This window comes from Triticum urartu, chromosome 4A (genome assembly GCF_056163025.1).
Source record: "Triticum urartu cultivar PI428250 chromosome 4A, HENAU_Tu73, whole genome shotgun sequence".
NCBI lineage: Eukaryota > Viridiplantae > Streptophyta > Magnoliopsida > Poales > Poaceae > Triticum > Triticum urartu.
Window position 1 is genome coordinate 286,466,967 of NC_141876.1, and position 21,892 is coordinate 286,488,858.

Genomic DNA, 21,892 nt, shown 5'->3' on the forward strand with positions numbered 1-21,892 from the left:
CTAGCTTGGACAAGAAAGATGAACCTTGGAGCAAGTTCAAGCATGGAGATGATGGCATGCGCAAGGGGATCAAGAACGGAGTTACAAGTGCTGATTTCAGGACTTTGAAGCCACCATAAGGAGTGCATGAAGCCTTGGACGAAATATACAAGATGTCACTTCATAAATTTTGTCTAGAGGCTATTCTAGGTGCTGCGTCACCTTATTATTGGGCCAGACCCATGTATTTTCGAAATACTTAAGTATAGGCTGTTTTTAGAGTTCGTATGTGTGGGGAAACAAGAGTTAGGGTTGGTTTCGGACCCCTCCTCCAAGGACCACGAAATTCCCCCCTCTTCCTCCATATATACAACCCTTAGGGCATCGTTTATACTTTGGGTTTTCTTTAGATTAAAGTTCGCCATAGCTGCAACTTCGCGTACTTCGTTTGTGTTCAACCACCAGACAAAGGCGTCACAGAACCCCACCTTGATCAATAAAGCTTTCATCTTATATTCGCAATATCCAGATTGCAATCTTAGTTTCTTGCTTGTTCTTCATTTACCCGTAGGAAACAGACCTTCGTGGTCAGGTTGACCGTGCTCCGGCGTGGTCAATAACCTCTCGGAGTTGGTTTAGCGATTTCTAAGGAGCGACGTCCTTGCACGTTCGTAGTCGGATCGTCAAAGTCAACTTCCTCCAAAACGATAGCAACCATCTCATCGAAAGACGGGACACCTTTGCCTCTATCAAGCTCGGTGAGGATAGTGGCACAAAAATTTAATGCAAAATGTTAGCAAGAGTCAATAATGTTGAAAGAGATTCACAAATTCGCAAGTGTAACAAGTAGACCAATAGCAATGAATGGCACACGAAACACACACACAGATAGATAGGGGTCGTGCAACCAAGGAATGAGCTTAAAATGAGGAATCCATGGAAAATGCTCTTGTTGCACAACTCTAGAGAGACGCTAGCACGATTGCTCAATAGGAGGATACGACACTTGTGCACAGCCTATAAGATGCAAAAATGCAATGACTTCTATCCCAAGTATGCTATGTATATGATGTTCCGGTGGTATGATCCAAGATGATCGGATATGACAATCTTATGCAATGTGGCATGATGCTATGGCACTTCCTTACAACCTCTTTGTTCACTCTTTTGCTTAAAAGCTTTTTTTTGTATGGCCACTTTTGCACAATGCACAAACCAAGATAGCAATTGTGTATATGCTGGAACAAACTTTGTGACACAATGGGTGATATGATACCAAGATGATATGGTATGTATGCAATGGGAGGTGTAGATCACTAATGTGCACAAGTAACGTTGCCGGCAATACTCAAATGGATAGTCTCGATAGGCAAGTAATGCAAAATAGGCTAGGGTTATCAATGCAATGGCAAGGGAATATACAATGGAGGGATACCACGATACCAAGATGATATGGAGGTTACCGTCCTTGGCGATGATGAGTGGCGGTGATCTTGATGGATATACCAAGATGATGGAGACTCGTCCCTAAGTAGCCGAAACACCTTAGGAAACGGAAAAACCGCGAACTCAAAATCTCAAATGTCAAATGTCAAATGGTGGTAGCGGGAATCGGTGGTGGTTGCGGAAGCTCAATGGGATTGCGGAAATGCAATGATGGGTTTTGAGGCGCAATGCGGAAGTGGAGGGTAAGGTGGTGGACTATACACGGTGTCGGCGTTGGAAGCACGGTCCCTAAGTAGCCGAAACACCTTAGGAGACACAACTCACAACACAAACAAAATTGGGTTGGTGGAAGTGTATGGTGGGCAAGCCTATGCGGAAGTTATGGTGGTGGTGGTTGGTGAAGAAGCAATCGTCCCTAAGTAGCCTAAACACCTTAGGTGACTCAAATGACAACTCAAACAACCGCAAATGCTATAGGGAACAAAGTTGGTTAGGTTGCGGAAGTCGGTAGTGGTTATGCGGAGGTTGTGGTGGAAGCCCTAGGGAAAGATGCCAAAATTCCAAAAAATTATTGGAGTCAAATGGTGATGGTAGTATTTTTGTGGGAAGAGGGATGTCAAGAGATTTTCAATGAGCTAAAGAACGCGAAAATCGGACTCCGGGTGAATTAGTTATGGACAAAATGGTGAAACGGGAAAGCTGAAATGTACAGGGGTCGGACATCCGGGCTCGGGGCCGGAAATCCGGGACCTGATTTCCAGAACCATGCGTGAATTGCGCTCCAGGAGCCGGATGTCCGGCTCGGGGCCCGGATGTCCAGCCAGGTGGCCTAGATGTCCGGCCTGAGGCCCGGATGTCTAACCCGACGATTCCAGATCGGGATTTGGACTTCGAAACTCGATTTGGGGGCGGAAATAGATGATTTTAGGGGCAAAATTGCAGAGATTACGTGGATGGAAGTGGGGAAACTTGGGGATATGCTAGATCCAATTGAAACCAATCAAATCCATGGATCAAAATCAACAAAATATCATCACACCAACAAATCACAAAAAAATAATTGGGGGCTATTTTTGTGGGGAATTTTTGAATTTAGGACGAAATCAACAAAATTAGGCTAGAAAACAACGAGGGAGGCTCTGAAATCCTGATCAACGTGGCTCATGATACCAAGATGATGTAGGGTGGAACCCTATACGGCCGATCTTTCACGAAAGGAGCGGATCCCGCAATGAACACGAAGAACACGAGGGGGAAAACGAGGGGAAACACGAGGGGAAACACGAGAGAAACACTAAAACCAACAAGAATGATCACACGTGTGCTAGATACTCGAAACACAAAGAGATACAAGATCCGAATCCAACAAAGGACGGTACATAGGGTAACCGGTTCTTCTCTGTGAGGAGGTCTTGATGGGGCCGCCCAAGAGGGGGTCTTGTATCCAAGGTGGATCTTCTCCGAAGAGGGGCCATAGTCTCTCTCGTGTAGTAGATCCGATATGGATGAGCGAAGCTCTATCTCTCAAATGAGCTATCACAATGCTAACCCTAAAACGTAGGTGGAGGGGAAGTATATATAGTCTAAGGGGCGAAGGGGTATATGGGCCTCGGCCCAGAAGCACTGCACGCAGGCAGGGAGCGCCGGATGTCCGGGTGTCGGGCAGGATGTCCGGGGCTTCACGGGGAGCCAGATGTCCGGGCTGGCAGGCCAGATGTCCAGGCCGACGGAGCTGGTCACGGTGCTCTCTGGAGTGGTATACTACTTGACGGATTTCCGGGTGCAGGGCTGCTGTTGTTGTTGACATCTTCAGGGGACGGATGTCCGGGCCAGGGTCGGATGTCCGGGTCCTGGGAGTTGTCTCCGTCTTCTTCCGTCGTTGCTTCCAGGCCTCCCTCGCTGATGGTGTAGTTGTTCCTTGGCGCTTGCGCTCCTCCTCAACATCTGTGAAGCTCCGATAATAGCTATGCATGCACAAGGGAGAAATTTCAAGTAGTATACCATCCTCGAAGGGGTCAAGTGAGCATGTGTAAAGGAGATGATTCACCTTTATGTATGTGAAGTAGATGTCGCACGTGTCACTTGCCAAACGGACTCCTAACATGGTGATGTCTAGAGGATGCTCCGCATCACTCGGCCATACTTCAGGTCGGCTCCCCCTATCATCAAGAGATGGGTGAGGCTGATACCTCCTTTTAGTGATCCGGTAAAGGAAAAAAAGTATCCCACACGTGTTTCCCCAAAGGTGACCCTGGGTTATCAAACCCACGAGAGGAAGGTCCCATTGAAGGGATGGTTTCGAGTAAGCTTTCGTTAAAGGATTAATTCCAGCTTTTTACCGAATCAATCAAGCAAATTGTGATTCAACACTTATAATGAAAAGAGGTACGAGTATGAGGTATTAATGCTTACAACCATGTATTCGTGTTGGGACTAGATATGATCCTAATTTGTGCGTTGGAAGTCACCCATCGAGATGTGCTTGTTACGAACCGAAGTGGGGGATGTGTCCAAATAACATCTTGACTAGCAAGTGTGGGAACGAATTATGTCTACCAGAGGGGGGGGAGGTGAATGGGAGTTTTGAAATTTCTTCGGAAATACCAAAACTCTCATAACCCAGCACCGGAGCGAATATAAACAGTGTGAAGTGAGCGAATGTAAACCTACGAATGCAAAATAAAAGCACGCATCGAGACAAATCACATGATTGAAACAGTTCGAATGTAAAGAGGCGTAACAGAGGTAACTAATGATGCTCGATGGCGACACGGAATTTGGTAGACCAGTTCGCCCATCTGCACAAGCCCTATTCTCCTCGACAATTGGTTCATCAACCAATGTCGATTACTCACGGTAGATACTTGAGGCGATCTCCAAACTGTTACAGACTTCTTCTTCAAGAACCACAATTACTCTTGGTCTCTGAAGAAATTGACACCTAACCATCTAGAGAGTTTGGAGCTCTCAAGAGTAATAGGCGGAGCGTACTCGATGTAGATTCGAGCGATGCTAAACCACTATCTAATTTTTCGGCTCTAGCATTTTCTCTCGGTGAATTTTAAACTCAAATCACTCAGGAGAGGTGTCGTGGGAAACCACGACCACCTATGGGGCCATGAGCCCCTTTGTGGTTCGGCGGGGGGATGAGCATGTTGCACAAAGAGCGGAGAAGCGTAGTACAACACGATAGAGATCACGCGGTCGATTTTACCCAGGTTCGTGCCGCCGCGATGCATAAAACCGGTAGAAAGCTACACCACAACACCAATGTAATGGCATGCAATCTGCCGGGAGAAAGCTCTTAAGAGGGCAGACAAACTGCCGGGATAGTAGTTCTCCCGGCATATAGAACTGGCACGAGAACGGCTCCCGGGGATTAGTTCTCCCGGCAGTTAGATTATTCCTGGCAGTTTATCTTCCCTAGCCTATGTATCTGCCGGCAGTTCACTTTCTCCTGGCAGACTGGTTGTGCCAAATGAAATACAAGTACCGACAATGTTACTGCCGGTACAAGCATGTTAACCCGGCAGATAGAATGCCATATCATTGTGTTTAACTAGCAGAAACTGTTTTAAGTATGTAACATATACCTAATTAAGAATTCATTTTGGTAATCAGGATAGATCACACAACTTAGACATACACTTCAATGGAAGTTACACATAGGCCTCATCAAAAACCTTAAAACTTCCTTCAATATAAACATAACATGCCAGATACATATGTTTCTAGATACATACATACAGGAAACAGCCATACATAAGGACGTTGTGCTGGCACAAAAAATACTTATGTTTCTAGATGTGCCACACAACCAAAATGAGCATCCAGTGACTTGTGTAGCAAAACAACCACCAAAATAAGCAGAACCTGCCAATGTCTCCAGGTTCAACAAACTAGATGCACTACATTATCACTACACCAACTTAATTGTATGTCTTCCAAACCTTCAGCCGCTGTAGAACTTCCAAATCGTCAACTGCTTGTATGTAGATCTTACAAACCTCCATCAACTTGTGTGTCTTTGGAAAACTGGAAACTCAAAATGGATCTCTCATAGAATGGTAAACCTGCTGTATCATAAACATGCAACTAGTAATGGAAGCACAAGACACTAAAAATGCAAACTTTATATCACATAAGGACAAGTGTTCTAATGCAAATAGCACAAGTCAATATACATTTCTTCAGGACATCAACCAAACATAGTCCGTGCACTTTGCAAGGAGGCTCCAGGCCAAGCATTTTTCAGCCAAGACTTTTATCCAGACATCAACCAAATATAGTCCTGCTCAGTTTTTAAAAAGGACATCAAGGGATCCAAACTGCTCAGGCTCTGTTTGGGTGCATAGTATATGTAAAATTGTAGTATTCAAAAACTACAGTTTTCAAACCTGTAGCTGCAAAATACCATAGTTTGTGAAAACCATAATATTATACAGTATTTGCAGAATCATGAGACATATCGTACATGCAATATTTACGACGGTATTTTAAACTAAATCACGTGAGTTTGCACAACCAGCCACCGATACAAAAAATATGTGTACATGTGCCCTTCACCTTTCCACCATATATCTACCTGACGTGTTGTGCAATTCACAAATAATTAAGCTAGACAAACTTACCAATTGTTGATTATTATAATCAAAGAAAAAGACTAGTCCTGCTTCTGGACAGTTTGTCATTCTTATAGCAATCAATGAAAGTCAATCAAGGCCCTTAACAGTTCAGGCAGTGTGTAACAACATAAAAACAAGGCTATTCAGGCAGTGTATAACAACAGTTATATCTGTCGCCGCTGGAGATTCCCCATAGAGGAGCGTCCTCTTTGGTAACCTAAAAAGCCTTGAGCATGGCTATTCAGTGCCGTTCTCAGTTCTTACGCCTGCAAACAGTAACAACTACTGTAGCAACTAGCTAGCTAGAAAAAACGTGAGTTCTATGCATGTGCATGGCCGTCTGATGATGATCCATAATCCATAATCAACAAAATTGCTGTAAGTAACTAATAAGGATGGTCCTTGAAGGATGCCACCTGAAGAAAATTTGGTTAGATCCATCTATGCCGATGACTCAAGCACCATGAAAAGATGGTTCATTCTGCATAGCATGGTAAAGAAATTACAAGAATGACAGTTATATTTGGAAAGAAAGGAATCCAGCCAGAATCCATCTGCAAAATTGGTGGAAGAAATATGTTGGCAATGCACAGCAGTTTCAAACAAACAGATAGATAATCCACGAGAATTAGCAGTACAAATTATGAAGGTCTTCTGACACTAGCTATGGATCAAGTGCCACTTTGCATTATATATTTCAATTATTCACAAAAGTCATGAAAACCAGACTGCTAACATACGCATGGGGTCAGGTCATGTTCCTATGTTAAGATCAAACATTAGAAAATAAGACATTTACTTATTATGCGTCTTAATATTCTGTTCAACCTCCTAAACCATAACATGCAAATAAAACAAGGTTTTTATGTGTTGTTATTTGAAACAAAATAATCATAGTTGACAAACATTTTTCAATTTACACAACTAACAAAATGTACGCATAACCGAACTAATGCTCAAGGCATAAACCATGTGTGATGCGGTGTATATTGGTTAATTAAAGGTACAAGTTCCATTAGGCTATCAGAATATTAGAGAAGATTATAGAAGAAAATCACTTAAGAATTCTTTTACAATAATGGTTATTTGCTACAAAAGATTTATTTAGTGCATTGTGACTGTGAGTGTCCTTGTTGAAATCTGAACAGATATACAGGGAAACAAACAGTTGATAGCATCTTGATCCATACATACAGGTGATGAGCTCGATGATGATAGAGGCGTTGTGGCGGTCACTGGTAGCGAGTGTAGAGGATGTGGTGGTGCAACACTTGGTTGATTAATTAGTGGTTGAGCTCGACAGGGCCGCCTGGAGCAGCTCTACCAGCATCCCGCCATCCGTTCTCCACAGCAGCATGTGCTGCATGACTGCACCCCGAGAAGGTGTAGACCCCACGAAGAAGAGGAATCGATGCAGCTCGCAGTTGACCAGCTTGAACTCGATGCCGCGAAGAAGACGACCGTGTTCCAAAGGCAGAGGCGTTGGGAGTGAGAACGAGGGAGTCCTTGGAGAGGCCATCCGGGACGAACTCCTCCGGAGACAGGCGGCTACTCTCCCGGTCTTACCCTCTCAGCGGATCTGGGCGAGGCAGATGAGATGATGAGGGGGGGGGGGGGGGGGGGGGGGGGGGGGGGGGGGGGGTTGGTGATGAGGTGGTGAACTACCTGGGCGGCGTCGATGAGGCCCAGATTAGCCAGATCCCGCAGCATCGACAACCAGTGCGGCCAAACCGCCAGATCCCCACCAGTGCGGCCAGACCGCCAGATCCGGCAACGACGAGGCCGGGACACTTCCATGGAAATGGCAGCATAGAGGAGGAAGAGAGGGAGGGCGGCGGCGCACAGGGAAGGGGAGAACGGGCCGACCAAGAGTAGTGTTTGGGAAGGACGGCGATTGAGTGGGCGGCGGCGGCGGGTCTGGGATTTGGGGAAACAGGGTTTGGAGGGGGGCGCGAGTGGGCCGGGCGACTATATTTCTTCAGCTACGAAACTTTTGGGTGTTTCCTGCCGTAGGCCCAAATAAGGGGCCCCGGTAGAAAATGGGCCGTGGCTGTGTTGTCCCGGCAGAATACGTGCCTGAAAAGTGTACCGGCAGTGTGGATGCCGTGATGGCTCAAGTTCTCCCGACAGTTTGTGTGCCTTGAAGTACATGTACTGGCAGTAACAAATGTCCCGGCAGATAGTTTGTCCTTATTTAACAACTTCTCCCGGCAGTTAACTGCCCCTAATTAAGTGTTGTGGTGTAGCCTACTCCTGCTTTGGTGGATTGATGGTGGACTGTGGTGGAGAATGCAGCGCTCTTGCCCAGCAGGGTTGCCTCGGGGCGAGAGCAGCTATGCGCGTATGAGTGTACAAAGGTCCGAATCCTTTCTATGGTTGCCATGGGCCTCCTTTTATAGATTAAGGAGTTACCATAGTGGCAAATCAGTCATTATGCATTGATTAGATACAAACAGTGCTATCATACCTAACTCTGCAGGCGGACAGAGCGCATTAAATGCGCCGCTTAGTGTCACATCACCGTATGCCTGGTAAGCCTTGTCGGGCTTCCTTGCCAGCTTCGCGCCTGCCTACTTGACACATATCTGGACGGGTGCCATTTGAAGATGATTCTTGTAGGAAGCGGCTGCCATGTGGCAAGGAACAACCATTTAGTCACTTGGGGGCTTGACACCGTATCGATTGGCAACCTGCGTTGTTGTGAGGTGGAGAGGTGAAGCCTTGGCGGGGTAGTTCGCCTCTGTTGTGCCCGGCAGGCGTGCCGGAGCGGTCTGGTGGCTCACCTTTGGTGCAACCTCGTCCTCGCCAGGCTCGCTTGCCCGGCAAGGGAGGTTTTTCCCCTAGTGATATCTTGCTTCACTGGTTTGACTTGGTCCTCTTGATCTGCACTCTGATTCTTCAAAGAACTGATCTCTTGTGCTTGGCCTAGTCTTCGATGTTGATCTTAGGCCTGTGCACAGTCTGGGCAACAGACCCAGGGTTTGTTGCACCGACAGGAGCCCCCGGGCCTAGTCCGAACGTGCTTGCCGGGTGTCATCGTGGTAGGGCCTAACTAGTGCCCGAGCGAGAGGGAAGTAGGTGTTTGTACTTTGAAGTTTTCTTTGCTTCTTCATTAACCCGAGCCCAGGTCAGTTTCCGGTTCTGCCGTGCATCGCGTAACGCCAATTGCAGTGGGGACGCTCTTGTAATGGCTCGTGAATGACTTTAACGCACGGGTGGGTAACTGCCAATTCACTCTTCCCACCACGCCCTTATCCTTAGCCACATATGTTTCATGCATTGAGTGGGGTAGGTAACGGAGGCGCGTGGTGCGGGAGAGCGTCAAGGCAGGGGGCCCGGTCTTCTCGGGTTGGTGGAGGAGGAGGACGGTTACCCCCTGGGGGGATCAGCCCCCAGCCCCAGCTCGCCTATAAAAGGACGGGCGGGGAGGAGTGGGAGCATTCATCCACACGCTCTTCCTCCTCCATTTTCTACTTTCGTCTGATTATGCCAAAAGGGAGAGCCCGGGGCTAGGCCACGGGCCCTATCTTGGGGTTGGTGATGACGAATGCTCGTGTCATCACTTCGGGAGTGGGAGGAAGGCACGCTTTCGCTGGGGTAGGATCTCCCTTCTATCTTCGCGCACGCCTCACGGGGACATGCGGTCAGCGCGGCGGTAGAATCGGAGGTAGCGACTCCGGTGTGCTCGTTGCCAGGCCGCCCGTGGCTTTAATTTTAGTGAGGAGCAACGCAAGCGACACCACGCCGAAGCCCATAATGGACGCAAGGCGTGGTAGTCGACCGTGGCCTATTCCCCCCTTCCCCGCGACGTGGAAGGAGGCCGCAGAAGGGATTTGTCATCGGCAATGGCGGATCACTCCTCTCCGGGCACTGTTTGCTCAGTGTACGGGCAGGCTCCTTGTCCCCATGCATTCTTCTCCAAAGGGCGGCGGCTTTCTATCTTCGGGTCATTGGAGGCGACCATGCTCTCTATGGCGCTGCCCGGAGCACCTGGCGCTCGCCGAAGCCGCCGTAGTGGAGGCTTTGGGTGACGACGGTGAGGAAGGTGGCGGCAACCCACGACGCGCCAAGAGCGAGGACGACCGCTCCGACGAGGCGTGCTTGCCGGCAAGACCATCATCACCGGCTGGGCTTCCGGCAGCGTCACCATCCGCGCCTGCCCTCCGGTTTCTTCCTTTTAGCCTGGGAACAACGCCATCCTGGTCCCGGGGAGGCGTCGAATCCCGACCAGGCCTTCCCTCCGTCTTTTTCGTCTGCCCCTGTAGTTTCGAAGAAGGGGAGGAAAGAGTAAAGGCATCATGGGCATTCTATCTTTTTTTAATCTAAAATATGTAGGCACTTGCCAGACTTTAGTTCAAATTATGCAATCTCTTTTATCCATGTTTGTGTTATGTATGATTTGTACTTGTTGATCAACATATTAATGAAAAAGATAAACCTTGCCAAGCACTTGTGCATGTAATGTGTCCATGCAGAGGTGGGATGCCTTTATACTTTTAAGTAAACAAGATTCCTCCGGCAGGCTATCCTGCCGGTACCCTCAGTTCGTTGTCGCAAAGTTAGGCTTGCTGGGCACAAAACATAAAGAGGGACCAGCCTCCCGCCAGAACTTTTTTCGCCAAAAGGCCACTACGACCATCCTGACCAAAGCAACGTTCAAGCCAAGGGATGGGAGCACCTAAGTTTCGAAAGTGGCAGGGTTTTCTTATGCACAAGTCTCTACTTACAGAACGCATATGGATAAAAGAAAGGACTTGTCTGTTTGGCTTACCGAGGACAGCAATGTAGGCTCATGTTCTCATATCCTCTTTCGGACCAAGTCCACGGCAGGAGCCTGCAGTGTATGCAGATGAAAATGATGCCAGATGCGATCTTATCTACATGAACATGCAATGCTCATGATATGCTTATGCATGCATGCAATTTGTCGGGGGCTGATGCGGAGCATCCTATGGACATTACCATGTCAAGAGTCCATTTGGAAAGTGACACGTGCCACATCTACTTCATACATACAAAGGTGAATCATCTCCTTTACACGTGTCCACTTGTACCTTTCGAGGATGGTATACTACTTGACCCCTCTCTCGTCTGCATACATAGGTGTGAGCGGAGCTACACATTCATCGAGGAGGAGTCCAAGAAGAAGAAGAGAACATATACACCATCCAAGAGGGAAGCTTGGAAGCGGAGAAGGAAGAACCAAGAAGAAGGCAGCAGCTCCCAGGCAACCCCGTGCGCACGGGCCCCTCCGACCCCGTGCCCACGGGCCTCCCAGGCTGGCGGTCATGAAGCCCCCATGCGCACGGGCATGTACCGTGCCCACGGGACCCCCGTGTCCACGGGCCCAACGGACCCCGTGCGCACGGGTTCATGCGTCACGTCTCTGGATACCCCGTGCGCACGGGCTCCACTTACCCCGTGCACACGGGGCCCCATGAGTGTTGCTGCGGGCTTTTCCCATGTAATCCCCATTTCGCCCCTGCTTACCCCTTCATCCCTTGGACCTATATATACTCCTCTTCCTCCTCCATTTAGACTTAGCTAAGAATAGATCTAGATATTAGAGGTTAGCTCATGTACCTCCCCTTGTGGGATTCCTCTTGAGAGAGAAGACTCCATTGGAGTACAAGGCCTCCATTGGAGAAGATCCCTAGTGGATAAAGCCCCCATCTAGGGAAGGATCTATCTAGATCATCAAGCCCTCATCTCCTTCATAGGATTTGGGATGAACTCTACCATGTATCTTGTTTCCCTTTGATTGTTCATGTACTTGTGGATCTTGTATGTTTGTTGGTCTAGTGGATGTGTGATTGGACTTGTTCTTGAGTGTTCCTCTTGTTTTCCCTTTTGTGTTCATATTGTTTTTGGGGATTCCCCCTCCAATTCGTGAAAGATCTCCACTTAGGGTTCCACCCTACAACATCTTGGTAGCAGAGCCATGGTTTCTCACGAAATTGGAGCCCCCCGTCATAGTTTTCTAGCCTAATTTTGCTTGTTCTTGCCCAATTTCGAAAATTCCCCACAAAAAGAGACATAACAATTTTTTTGTGATTTGAAGTTTCTTGTGAGTTTTTGTTGATTTTGGTCTGTGGATCTGGTGTCTAGCAAGTAGATCTAACTCCTATTGCGTCCCCATACCCCAATTTTTCTTTCCCCCATCGAATTTGACAAGAAAATCCCGAATTTTCCGCCTACCCCGTGCCCACGGGCTCCCCACCCCGTGCCCACGGGCCTCCGCGCAGTCTCTGGTGACCCCGTGTCCTTGGTACGTGTACCTCACACGGGACCTGGACCCCGTGCGCACGGCCCGCCTACAGCAGCCGCGAGCATTTCACGTTTTTGCCCATAACTTCCACTTCCGAACTCTGATTTGGGTGTTCTTTGGCTCGTTGAAAAGCTAGCATCGTGCCCGAGCTGCTCATCTTGGTTTTACCACCATTTGACTCCATAAAATTTCCTCCATATTTGCATCTTTTGCATAGCCCCTACGCCATAGCTTCCGCACCACCACACACAACTTCCGCAAACTAACCCATTTTGGTTCCTTTGGTATTTGTGGTTGTTGGAGTTGTGACTTGAGTCTCCTAAGGTGTTTCGGCTACTTAGGGACGGTTACATCTTCATCCACCACCGGTGACTTGTATCGGTCCATCGACTACATCCACCACGAGCTTCCACATCGACGACGACCATCCATCCTTTGAGACCATCTTCAACCGGAAGCAAGGCTGGTTACCCACCGACTTCGTAAAAGGTTAAGTGTGATGAAGGTATCCATTCCGTCATAAAATTTTCCTTCCTTGCCATTACATCTTGATAGCCCCACCATCTTTGCGAATACCTTCATACCTATTGAGACTAGCTATCCGAGTATTGCCGGGCTTCGCGAAAACTTGTGCACCATAGTGATACGATATCATATTATTGCATCATTGGACATATCATATAGTGCACATGTTTACTCCCGTGCATATCTTGTGATACTTATCTTATGTTTGTGGTTGAGGCTCGATAAGAAAAGTGGAAAGGAAGAAAAGAGCAAAAAAAAGCTTTTAAGCAAGAAAGAGAATGATCATAAGCTTATAAGCAAAGAGTTGAGCATGATAAGAGATACTTGTGCATGCGGATACATGGAATAGGAATAGGAAACATTTAGCTTGCATGCATATAGGTTGGTGCCAAGTGGTGAATCGTGCCCAAGTGTGCAATCAAGCTAGTGCTCTCATAGTGTTTGTGCAACACGAGCTTAGTCTTCGTTAGGCAATCTTGTATTACTCATCCCTATAGTTGCACAAGCCCCATTATCCCACCGTGTGTGTTTATTTATTGCCCTCCTCTATATTTGTGATCACTTGCTTTGCATTTTGAGTCCTTTGGATTTATTTCAACATTTACAATATCTTGGACTTCAATTTGCATGAAATTTGTGCCACTTGTCCTAACCAAGCCACTCGATAAGCATTTACTTGTAGGTGTGAGTGAACAAGTCCGGTACCAATTTCACTATTCTTTCATCTCACATTGAGTGATACGAGATACATCCTCAAATTTGGGAAAAGGTAGCTTGGTATTGTTTATCTCATTTCCTACTCACCTTTGCTTGAGTCTTGTGATGGATAGGCAAAGCACATCATCTCCGGTCTACAACCACGACAACGAGTTCGATGCTATGAAGAACGTCATCGACGCCAAGATGGACAAGCAAATGGAGGAGCTCAAGTCCCTCATCAAGAACCGCAAGCGGTCTTCCTCATCTTCGAGAAGACGCTCAAGTGCAAAGACTCCCGAGCTACCATCTACGGTAAGTACACACAAGCATCGACATCGACAAGACCATGAAGAGCGACCTACTAGACGAGAGTTGGCTTCTCTGCCACCCCCGTGCACATGGGCCCTCGACCCCCGTGCACACGGGACCCCGTGCACACGGCCTCCAGCACCCCCGTGTGCACGGGACATACAGTACAGCAACTTCGACTACAAGGCTGCGGCTCCTTCAACACCTTTGGCATCTTCACCAAGTGACTTCAAGGCATCTTCGCCTTCGGACGTACGACATCTTCGCCTACTCCATGAGCTCAAGTCCACTACTCCCTCGAGCTACTACGACCTCGACACCAACAACGAGATTCCTTTCTATGGGACTCTAGAACCCGAGGAGTATCTCGAGTGGGAGCGTTTGATGGATGACTACCTCAAGCTACATCAAGTCCCTCCCGAAGATCAAGTGAAGTGCGCCTCAAGAAATTTCCATGACTACGCGTCCACATGGTGGCTTCACACACCTTCGGAGAGCTACGACATGAGTTGGCCCAAGACGAAGAAAGCTATGCGGCGAGAGTTCGTGCCTCCAACCTACACGGAACAACTTCTACGCCAATTGGAGAACACCATCCAAGGATCCATGTCCATCGACGAGTACTTCAAGGAGATGATGCATGCCTTGTGACGTGCCAGTGTGGACGACCCCATGTCAATGAAGTTCCACTTCATGATGGGATTGAACAACGACATCTCCAAGACTATCTTCCTCGAGAACTACAAGTCCCTCGACGACAACTACATTGGTGCTCTCAAGGCGAAACAAGAACTCATGAAGGCCAAGGCTTCTCCACCCCAAGCACACTTCGCGGTGACCAAGCTATATGACCACGAGCATGAGGATAGTAGCACCAAGATGTACGTGCCCGATGATCTCCAAGACGATCCTCCCAAGTTTGACTTCACCGCCACCCCTCTTTGTGGCATTGATGATGCAGAGTCCTCCACGACTCTTTTTCAAGATGGTGCGGCAACGAGTACGACTACGAAGACCTTCGAGGACCAAGCTTTGGAGGCAAGCGACATGGTGACGAGCAAGGATGATGCTTCCATCTTAGGAGGCAAGAGTGATGATGTGCCATCTTCGACCTTCATCCACGGCGACGACTACGAGACGGTTGAGCATGGGATTCTGCCTTCGACCACGGTGACGTACGATGACTTGAGTGACTTTCGCCACCATATTGAGATTGAGAGTGACTTCACCACTAGCCCCATATCTCATGAGTTTCCCCAATTCCCATGTGAGGAGATCCACCACCACCACCACTTGAGTGATTTGAGTGACTCCACCATATGTGAGTTTGAGTGCACCTACCTTGAGGGAGTGAGTGAACCACCACATAGAGAGAGTGAGATAGTTGATGAGGCATATGAGGCCATTTCGATTTCTAACAACTTAACCTCTACCTCTATTGTGTCTTCTATTTGGTGCTAGGTACCATATATGATGACGCGCCGATCCTCGACGACTTCATCCTTCCTTTGGACAAGACGATGGCCATGGTGGAATATGATGCACCCCCACATGGTTCCATCAAGATGAAGATGACCACCATTTGGTATTTACCACCTCACCTACACCACTTGAGTGGAATGAACAAGGTAACAAAGGTGAAGGTGATGCTCTTGTCCCACTAGTGGACATTCTTGACATTGATTGATGGCATGATGTTGATCCACCTATTCCCATGCTTCATGCTAGTGCGACTTCCTCATGTCACGACTTACCACTTTATGATGACTATGATGATGAGCATGTTGAATTGCCTAGTTGTGATGCCATGTTACATACGATTTCTTGTGACAATTCTCTAGGTCACATCATGTTTGACAATCCGCTTGACTTGTCATATGCTATGCATGAGATCAACAATATGTCATATTTGCAATCTCATCGTAGTGACTATGCATATGCCCTTAAAATTAATCCAATTTGCACATATGGCATAGATGACAAGCCCATGGTTATTGGCATTTGTTTTTCTTGTGATGATATTGATATGCTCCCTTTGCATCATTTATCTCATATGCCATGCCATGAACACCTAGCTTCGGATATGCATTGTTTTGGATGTTGTCCATTTTCTCCATATGATGTTTCCATTATTGCTCATGGGGAGACCCCCATAGTTTCCTCATACATTTTAGGAGATTTTGATTCATCCCATTCATTGCATGATCCCAATACTTGTGCGCACCATATGCTTCCCATGAATAAACATGCTATTGATGTGCCATATACTTGTATGCTAAATTTGCATCCCCATCGTGTCATACACCATAACTATTCTTTCATGATGGATGACATGTTCTTATACCATGCATCAAATTTCTTTGAATGATGCTTATCTTGTGCTAACTCGCACGTGCACATACACATCATGATGGATGATGTGTACATTTACCACGTGCACAATTTCTTTGGTTTGTGTCTCTTTTGTGTAGGTACCCATGAATACTTGTCAACCTCGCAATCCCATGAGTTGACAAAACAAGCTCTAGAGAGCAATGATGACTTGGGATCCCATGGATTGTCTTTCCCACCACTCTCTTCGCGCAAAGACTTCACACATTTCTTCTACATGACCCTCACTTGGCTATGGGTTATTGTTCCTTACATATTCTATGCCCATCTTGCCATGTTCACTTTGCATGATATAGTCATTCCTATGCTTTTGCCATGCATTTGTGACCCATGCTTTGCATTACACATGATGATTGATTCTAATACTTGTATGTGTATTTGCAAGCTTGGTGGAGATATCACTTGTTATTGCCATATTTTCTTTGTGCCCCATGCCTATGATTATACTATGATCTTGCTTTGTGTTCGTGCTTGCGATATGTCATGTGCATTGCCTATGCCTATTATTTTCTCACATGACATGATTGCCATGATTTCCTCTAGTATGTTGCATCTTCGCACTACTAGCTTGCATGACTTGTTTCCTATGATTGCTTGCCTTGTTGCATCACCGATGACTCATACTTGCTCGTTTCTTGCAGTTGATGGCATCCATTTCCATGCTTTGCACATGATTGACTTGATTGCCTCACACATATTGAACAATTGCTCCTTCTTTTCTGTTGAGTTCCATGATATCTTCACTACACCATATGCACATTATTGTTGGATTGTCTTGCACTTGCCCCATGTGTTTCGACATCTCATTATATTTGGTGTTGTGAATGATTCCTATGCATACCATAGACCGTTTGTCGAGTGCTTTATGCATGCTTGCTATGACCTTGAGGTAGATGCTTGTTCACTTGTCACACATATTAGCATCTTCACCTCCCATTTGCATGCTTGTTTCCATGATGTCCTTGATTGTGCTCATCGTACATGCTTAAATGCCATGCCACACTTCTTTGTCAAACCATATGCTATGCTTGATGACAACACTTGTTGGGTGAATCACCTCTTGAATGCTTGGTTTTGCTCTTACGCCACCACATTTGTTTTTCCAAGTGCTTGTTATGTTTGCTCCTTTTGAAGGAACTACAAGACGGTGCGACATTGGAGAGTGCCCATTTGAAACTACAAGATGATGAATGCTTGGTGATCGTCAACTTCTACACGGCAACATCATCTCTTTCCCATGGTGATTTGGATTTCGATCCGAGGTCAGATCTTTCCCAAGGGGGAGGGGATGATGCGGAGCATCCTATGGACATCACCATGTCAAGAGTCCATTTGGAAAGTGACACATGCCACATCTACTTCATACATACAAAGGTGAATCATCTCCTTTACACGTGTCCACTTGTACCTTTCGAGGATGGTATACTACTTGACCCCTCTCTCGTGTGCATACATCGGTGTGAGCGGAGCTACACATTCATCGAGGAGGAGTCCAAGAAGAAGAGAACATCTACACCATCCAAGAGGGAAGCCTGGAAGCGGAGAAGGAAGCGCCAAGAAGAAGGCAGCAGCTCCCAGGCAACCCCGTGCGCACGGGCCCCTCCGACCCCGTGCCCACGGGCCTCCCAGGCTGGCGGTCCTGAAGCCCTCGTGCGCACGGGCGTGTACCGTGCCCACGGGCCCAACGGATCCCGTGCGCACGGGTTCATGCGTCACATCTCTGGATACCCCGTGCGCACGGGCTCCACTTACCCCGTGCACACGGGGCCCCATGAGTGTTGCTGCGGGCTTTGCCCATGTAATCCCCATTTCGCCCCTGCTTACCCCTTCATCCCTTGGACCTATATATACTCCTCTTCCTCCTCCATTTAGACTTAGCTAAGAATAGATCTAGATATTAGAGCTTAGCTCATGTACCTCCCCATGTGGGATTCCTCTTGAGAGAGAAGACTCCATTGGAGTACAAGGCCTCCATTGGAGAAGATCCCTTGTGGATAAAGCCCCCATCTAGGGAAGGATCTATCTAGATCATCAAGCCCTCATCTCCTTCATAGAATTTGGGATGAACCCTACCATGTATCTTGTTTCCCTTTGATTGTTCATGTACCTTGTGGATCTTGTGTGTTTGTTGGTCTAGTGGATGTGTGATTGGACTTGTTCTTGAGTGTTCCTCTTGTTTTCCCTTTTGTGTTCATCTTGTTCTTGGGGATTCCCCCCTCCAATTCATGAAAGATCTCCACTTAGGGTTCCACCCTACAACAGGGGCCCCCAGCGCTTCATTTATTTCTCTGTTGCTCAGAGTCTGCGACTGGCTTTGTACAAGGGGTTACATGCAACAGAGGCAAGGCCTGTACAAAAGGGTGATTTTCGGGCAGGGCCCGATGGCCGTGCCTTGCGGGTAGAACTTGCGGAGATGCTCAATATTCCATGAGTTTTGCAGACGGACTGCGCCAGGTCTGGTGACTCATACTACCCGTTAAGGGCCTTCCCACTTTGGTGTCAACTTGTTTGTACCCTTAGAGGATTGAACGTGCCTAAGGACAAGGTCACCTTCCTCAAAACACCGGTCATGAACCCTGCGGTAGTGATAGCAGCGCTGGGCTTGCTGATAGCGTGCAACACGCGTAGCAGCCCGGAGACGGTTCTCCTCAAGAAGCACGGCGTCATCACGCTGGTGCTGTTTCTGCACTACTTCATCGTAGGCAAGCACTCAAGGTAACCTGTAAATGAGTTATGTGGGGATAACTTCTTCTTCCCCATAGACTAGGGAGAAGGGAGTCTGCCCGGCAACTTGATTTGGTGTTGTTCTGAGGGACCAAAGAACCACCGGCAGCTCATCGATCCATCGTGTGCCACACTTCTGCAACTTATCAAATGTTCTCGTCTTGAGTCCATGCAATACTGCAGCATTCTCCCTCTCAGCTTGCCCAGTGCTCTTTGGATGTGCAACAGAGGAAAATGAGATCTTGCTTTCGAGGGCATGAACGTATTGCATGAAAGCGTGGCTCGTGAATTGGGTGCCATTATCAGTGATGATCTGGACAGGGACTCCGAAGTGGCACACCAATCCTTTCAAGAACTTGATAGCTGACTGAGTAGTCACCTTTCTCATGGCTTCTACTTCCGGCCACTTTGTAAACTTGTCAATTGTAACGAACAAGAATTCAAAGCCCCCGGCAGCATGGGGAAAGGGCCCAAGATGTCGAGCCCCCAGACCAAAAACGACCATGACAAACAAATTGTTTGAAGAGCTTGGGCAGGCAGATGGATGTCCTTGGAATGGAACTGGCAGGCTCACATTTGGTGACTAGCTCAACTGCATCTTGGAGGGCCGTGGGACAGTAAAATCCTTGCTGGAAGGCTTTTCCAACCAGAGCCCTTGATCCGATGTGTGAGCTGCACATGCCTTTGTGTATCTCCGCCAGCAGTTCCTTTCCTTCTTCCCGGCAAATGCACTTCAATTTCACACCGTTGGGCCTTCTGATAGGGCAAAGGTGTCCCGTCTTTCGATGAGAGGGTGATTATCATTTCAGAGGAGTAGACTTTCACGATCTGACTACGAACGTGCGAGGACGTCGCACCTTAGCAATCGCTAAACCAACTCCGAGAGGTTATTGACCACACCGGAGCACGATCAACCTGACCACGAAGGTCTATCTTCTGGTCGTTGAACACAAACAAAGTACGCGAAGTTGCAACTATGGCGAACTTTTTTATCTAAACAAAACCCAAAGTCTAAATGATGCCCTAAGGGCTGTATATATGGAGGAAAGAGGGGGGAATTTTGTGGACCTTGCAGGAGGGGTCCGAAACCAACCCTAACTCTTGTTTCCCCATGCATACGGACTCTAAAAACAGCCTATAATCAAGTATTTCGAAATTACATGGGCCTCGCCCAAAAATAAGGTGACGCAACACCTAGAATAGCCTCTGGACGAAATTTATAAGTGGCATCTTGTATATTTCGTCCAAGGCTTCATGCACTCATTATGGTGGCTTCAAAGTCCTAGAATCATCACTTGTAACTCCGTTCTTGTTCCCCTTGCGCATGCCATCATTTCCATGCTTGAACTTGCTCCAAGGTTCATCTTTCTTGTCCAATCTAGGCCCTTCATTTGTAGGCAAAACAAATGTATCCAATTTAGGCAGCATCCTATTCTCATGAACATTAGAATCATTACCAAGAAACAAAAGTACCTGGTAATTCAATTGGCGTGCGCGAGCTCTAATAATTGGTCCAGTATGTATAGCAGTAGGGACTGTGGGTGTAACAATGGTATTGATGTCCTCATCATCCTCCCCTTCTTGAAATGAAGTCGTCCTCGACGAAAGCTCATCTTCCTCACCCAAATAAGGCTTCAAATCTGCAATATTAAAAGTGGGACTAAACCAAAATTTACAGGCAGCTCAAGTTTATATGCATTATCATTTATTTTCTCTAACACCTTAAAAGGACCATCAGCACATGGCATTAGCTTTGATTTGCGCAAATTAGGAAATCAATCCTTACGCAAATGTAACCAAACAAGATCTCCTGGTGCAAACACAACATGTATTCTACCCTTATCTCCAGCAAGTGTATATTTAGCATTCATAGGCTCAATGTTTCCTTAGTTAAATCATGCATTTTTAAAATCAATTCAACATGTTGTTTAGCATCAAAATTAACCTTCTCCGAAGATGGAAGAGGCAACAAATCAGTTGGTGCACGAGGTAGGAAACCATACACAATTTCAAAAGGGCACATCTTAATAGTAGAATGCAATGAACGATTATAAGAAAATTCAATATGAGGCAAGCATTCTTCCCACATTTTCTTATTATTCTTCAAAACAGCCCTAAGCATAGTAGACAATGTTCTATTGACTACTTCAGTTTGTCCATCAGTTTGGGGGTGACAAGTAGTACTAAAAAGCAGTTCAGTCCCCAACTTAGCCCATAAACATCTCCAAAAGTGGCTAAGAAATTTAGTATCATGATCCGATAGAATAGTATTTAGCACACTGTGCAAGCGAATAATTTCACGAAAGAACAAATCAGCAACATTAACAACATCATCGCTTTTATGACATGGTATAAAGTGTGCCATTTTCAAGAATCTATCCACGACAACAAATATGCTATCCCTCCCCTTCTTTGTTCGAGGTAAACCTAAAATAAAGTCCATAGATATATCCTCCCAAGGAACACTAGGTACATGCAAAGGCATATATAAACCATGAGGATTGAGTCGTGACTTAGCTTTTTGACATGTAGTGCAGCGAGCAACAAAACACTTAACATCCTGTCTCATCTTTGGCCAAAAGAAATGTGTAGCAAGTACGTCCTCTGTCTTCTTCACGCCAAAGTGTCCCATTAGTCCTCCTCCATGCGCCTCCTGCAACAACAAAAGACGAATAGAGCTAGTTGGAATGCATAGCTTGGTAGCAAGGAACACAAATCCATCATTAATGATGAACTTGTTCCACGTTCTTCCTTCTTTACAATTCTGCATTACGTCTTTAAAATCAGTATCATGCACATATTGATCTTTGATGGTCTCCAAACCAAATATTTTGAAGTCAAGTTGTGAAAGCATAGTATAGCGACGAGACAATGCATCAGCAATAATATTTTCTTTACCCTTCTTGTGTTTAATGACATAAGGGAA

The 21,892-nt window shown here is 46.8% G+C and overlaps 2 pseudogenes; one reads left to right on the plus strand and one right to left on the minus strand.

Annotated features, from left to right (window-relative positions):
- Positions 1–5,100: 5,100 nt before the first annotated feature.
- LOC147975612 (uncharacterized) lies at positions 5,101–8,000 on the minus strand (annotated as a pseudogene).
- A 5,665-nt stretch (positions 8,001–13,665) lies between these two features.
- On the plus strand, positions 13,666–18,961 carry LOC147975613 (uncharacterized; annotated as a pseudogene).
- The last annotated feature ends 2,931 nt before the right edge of the window (positions 18,962–21,892 follow it).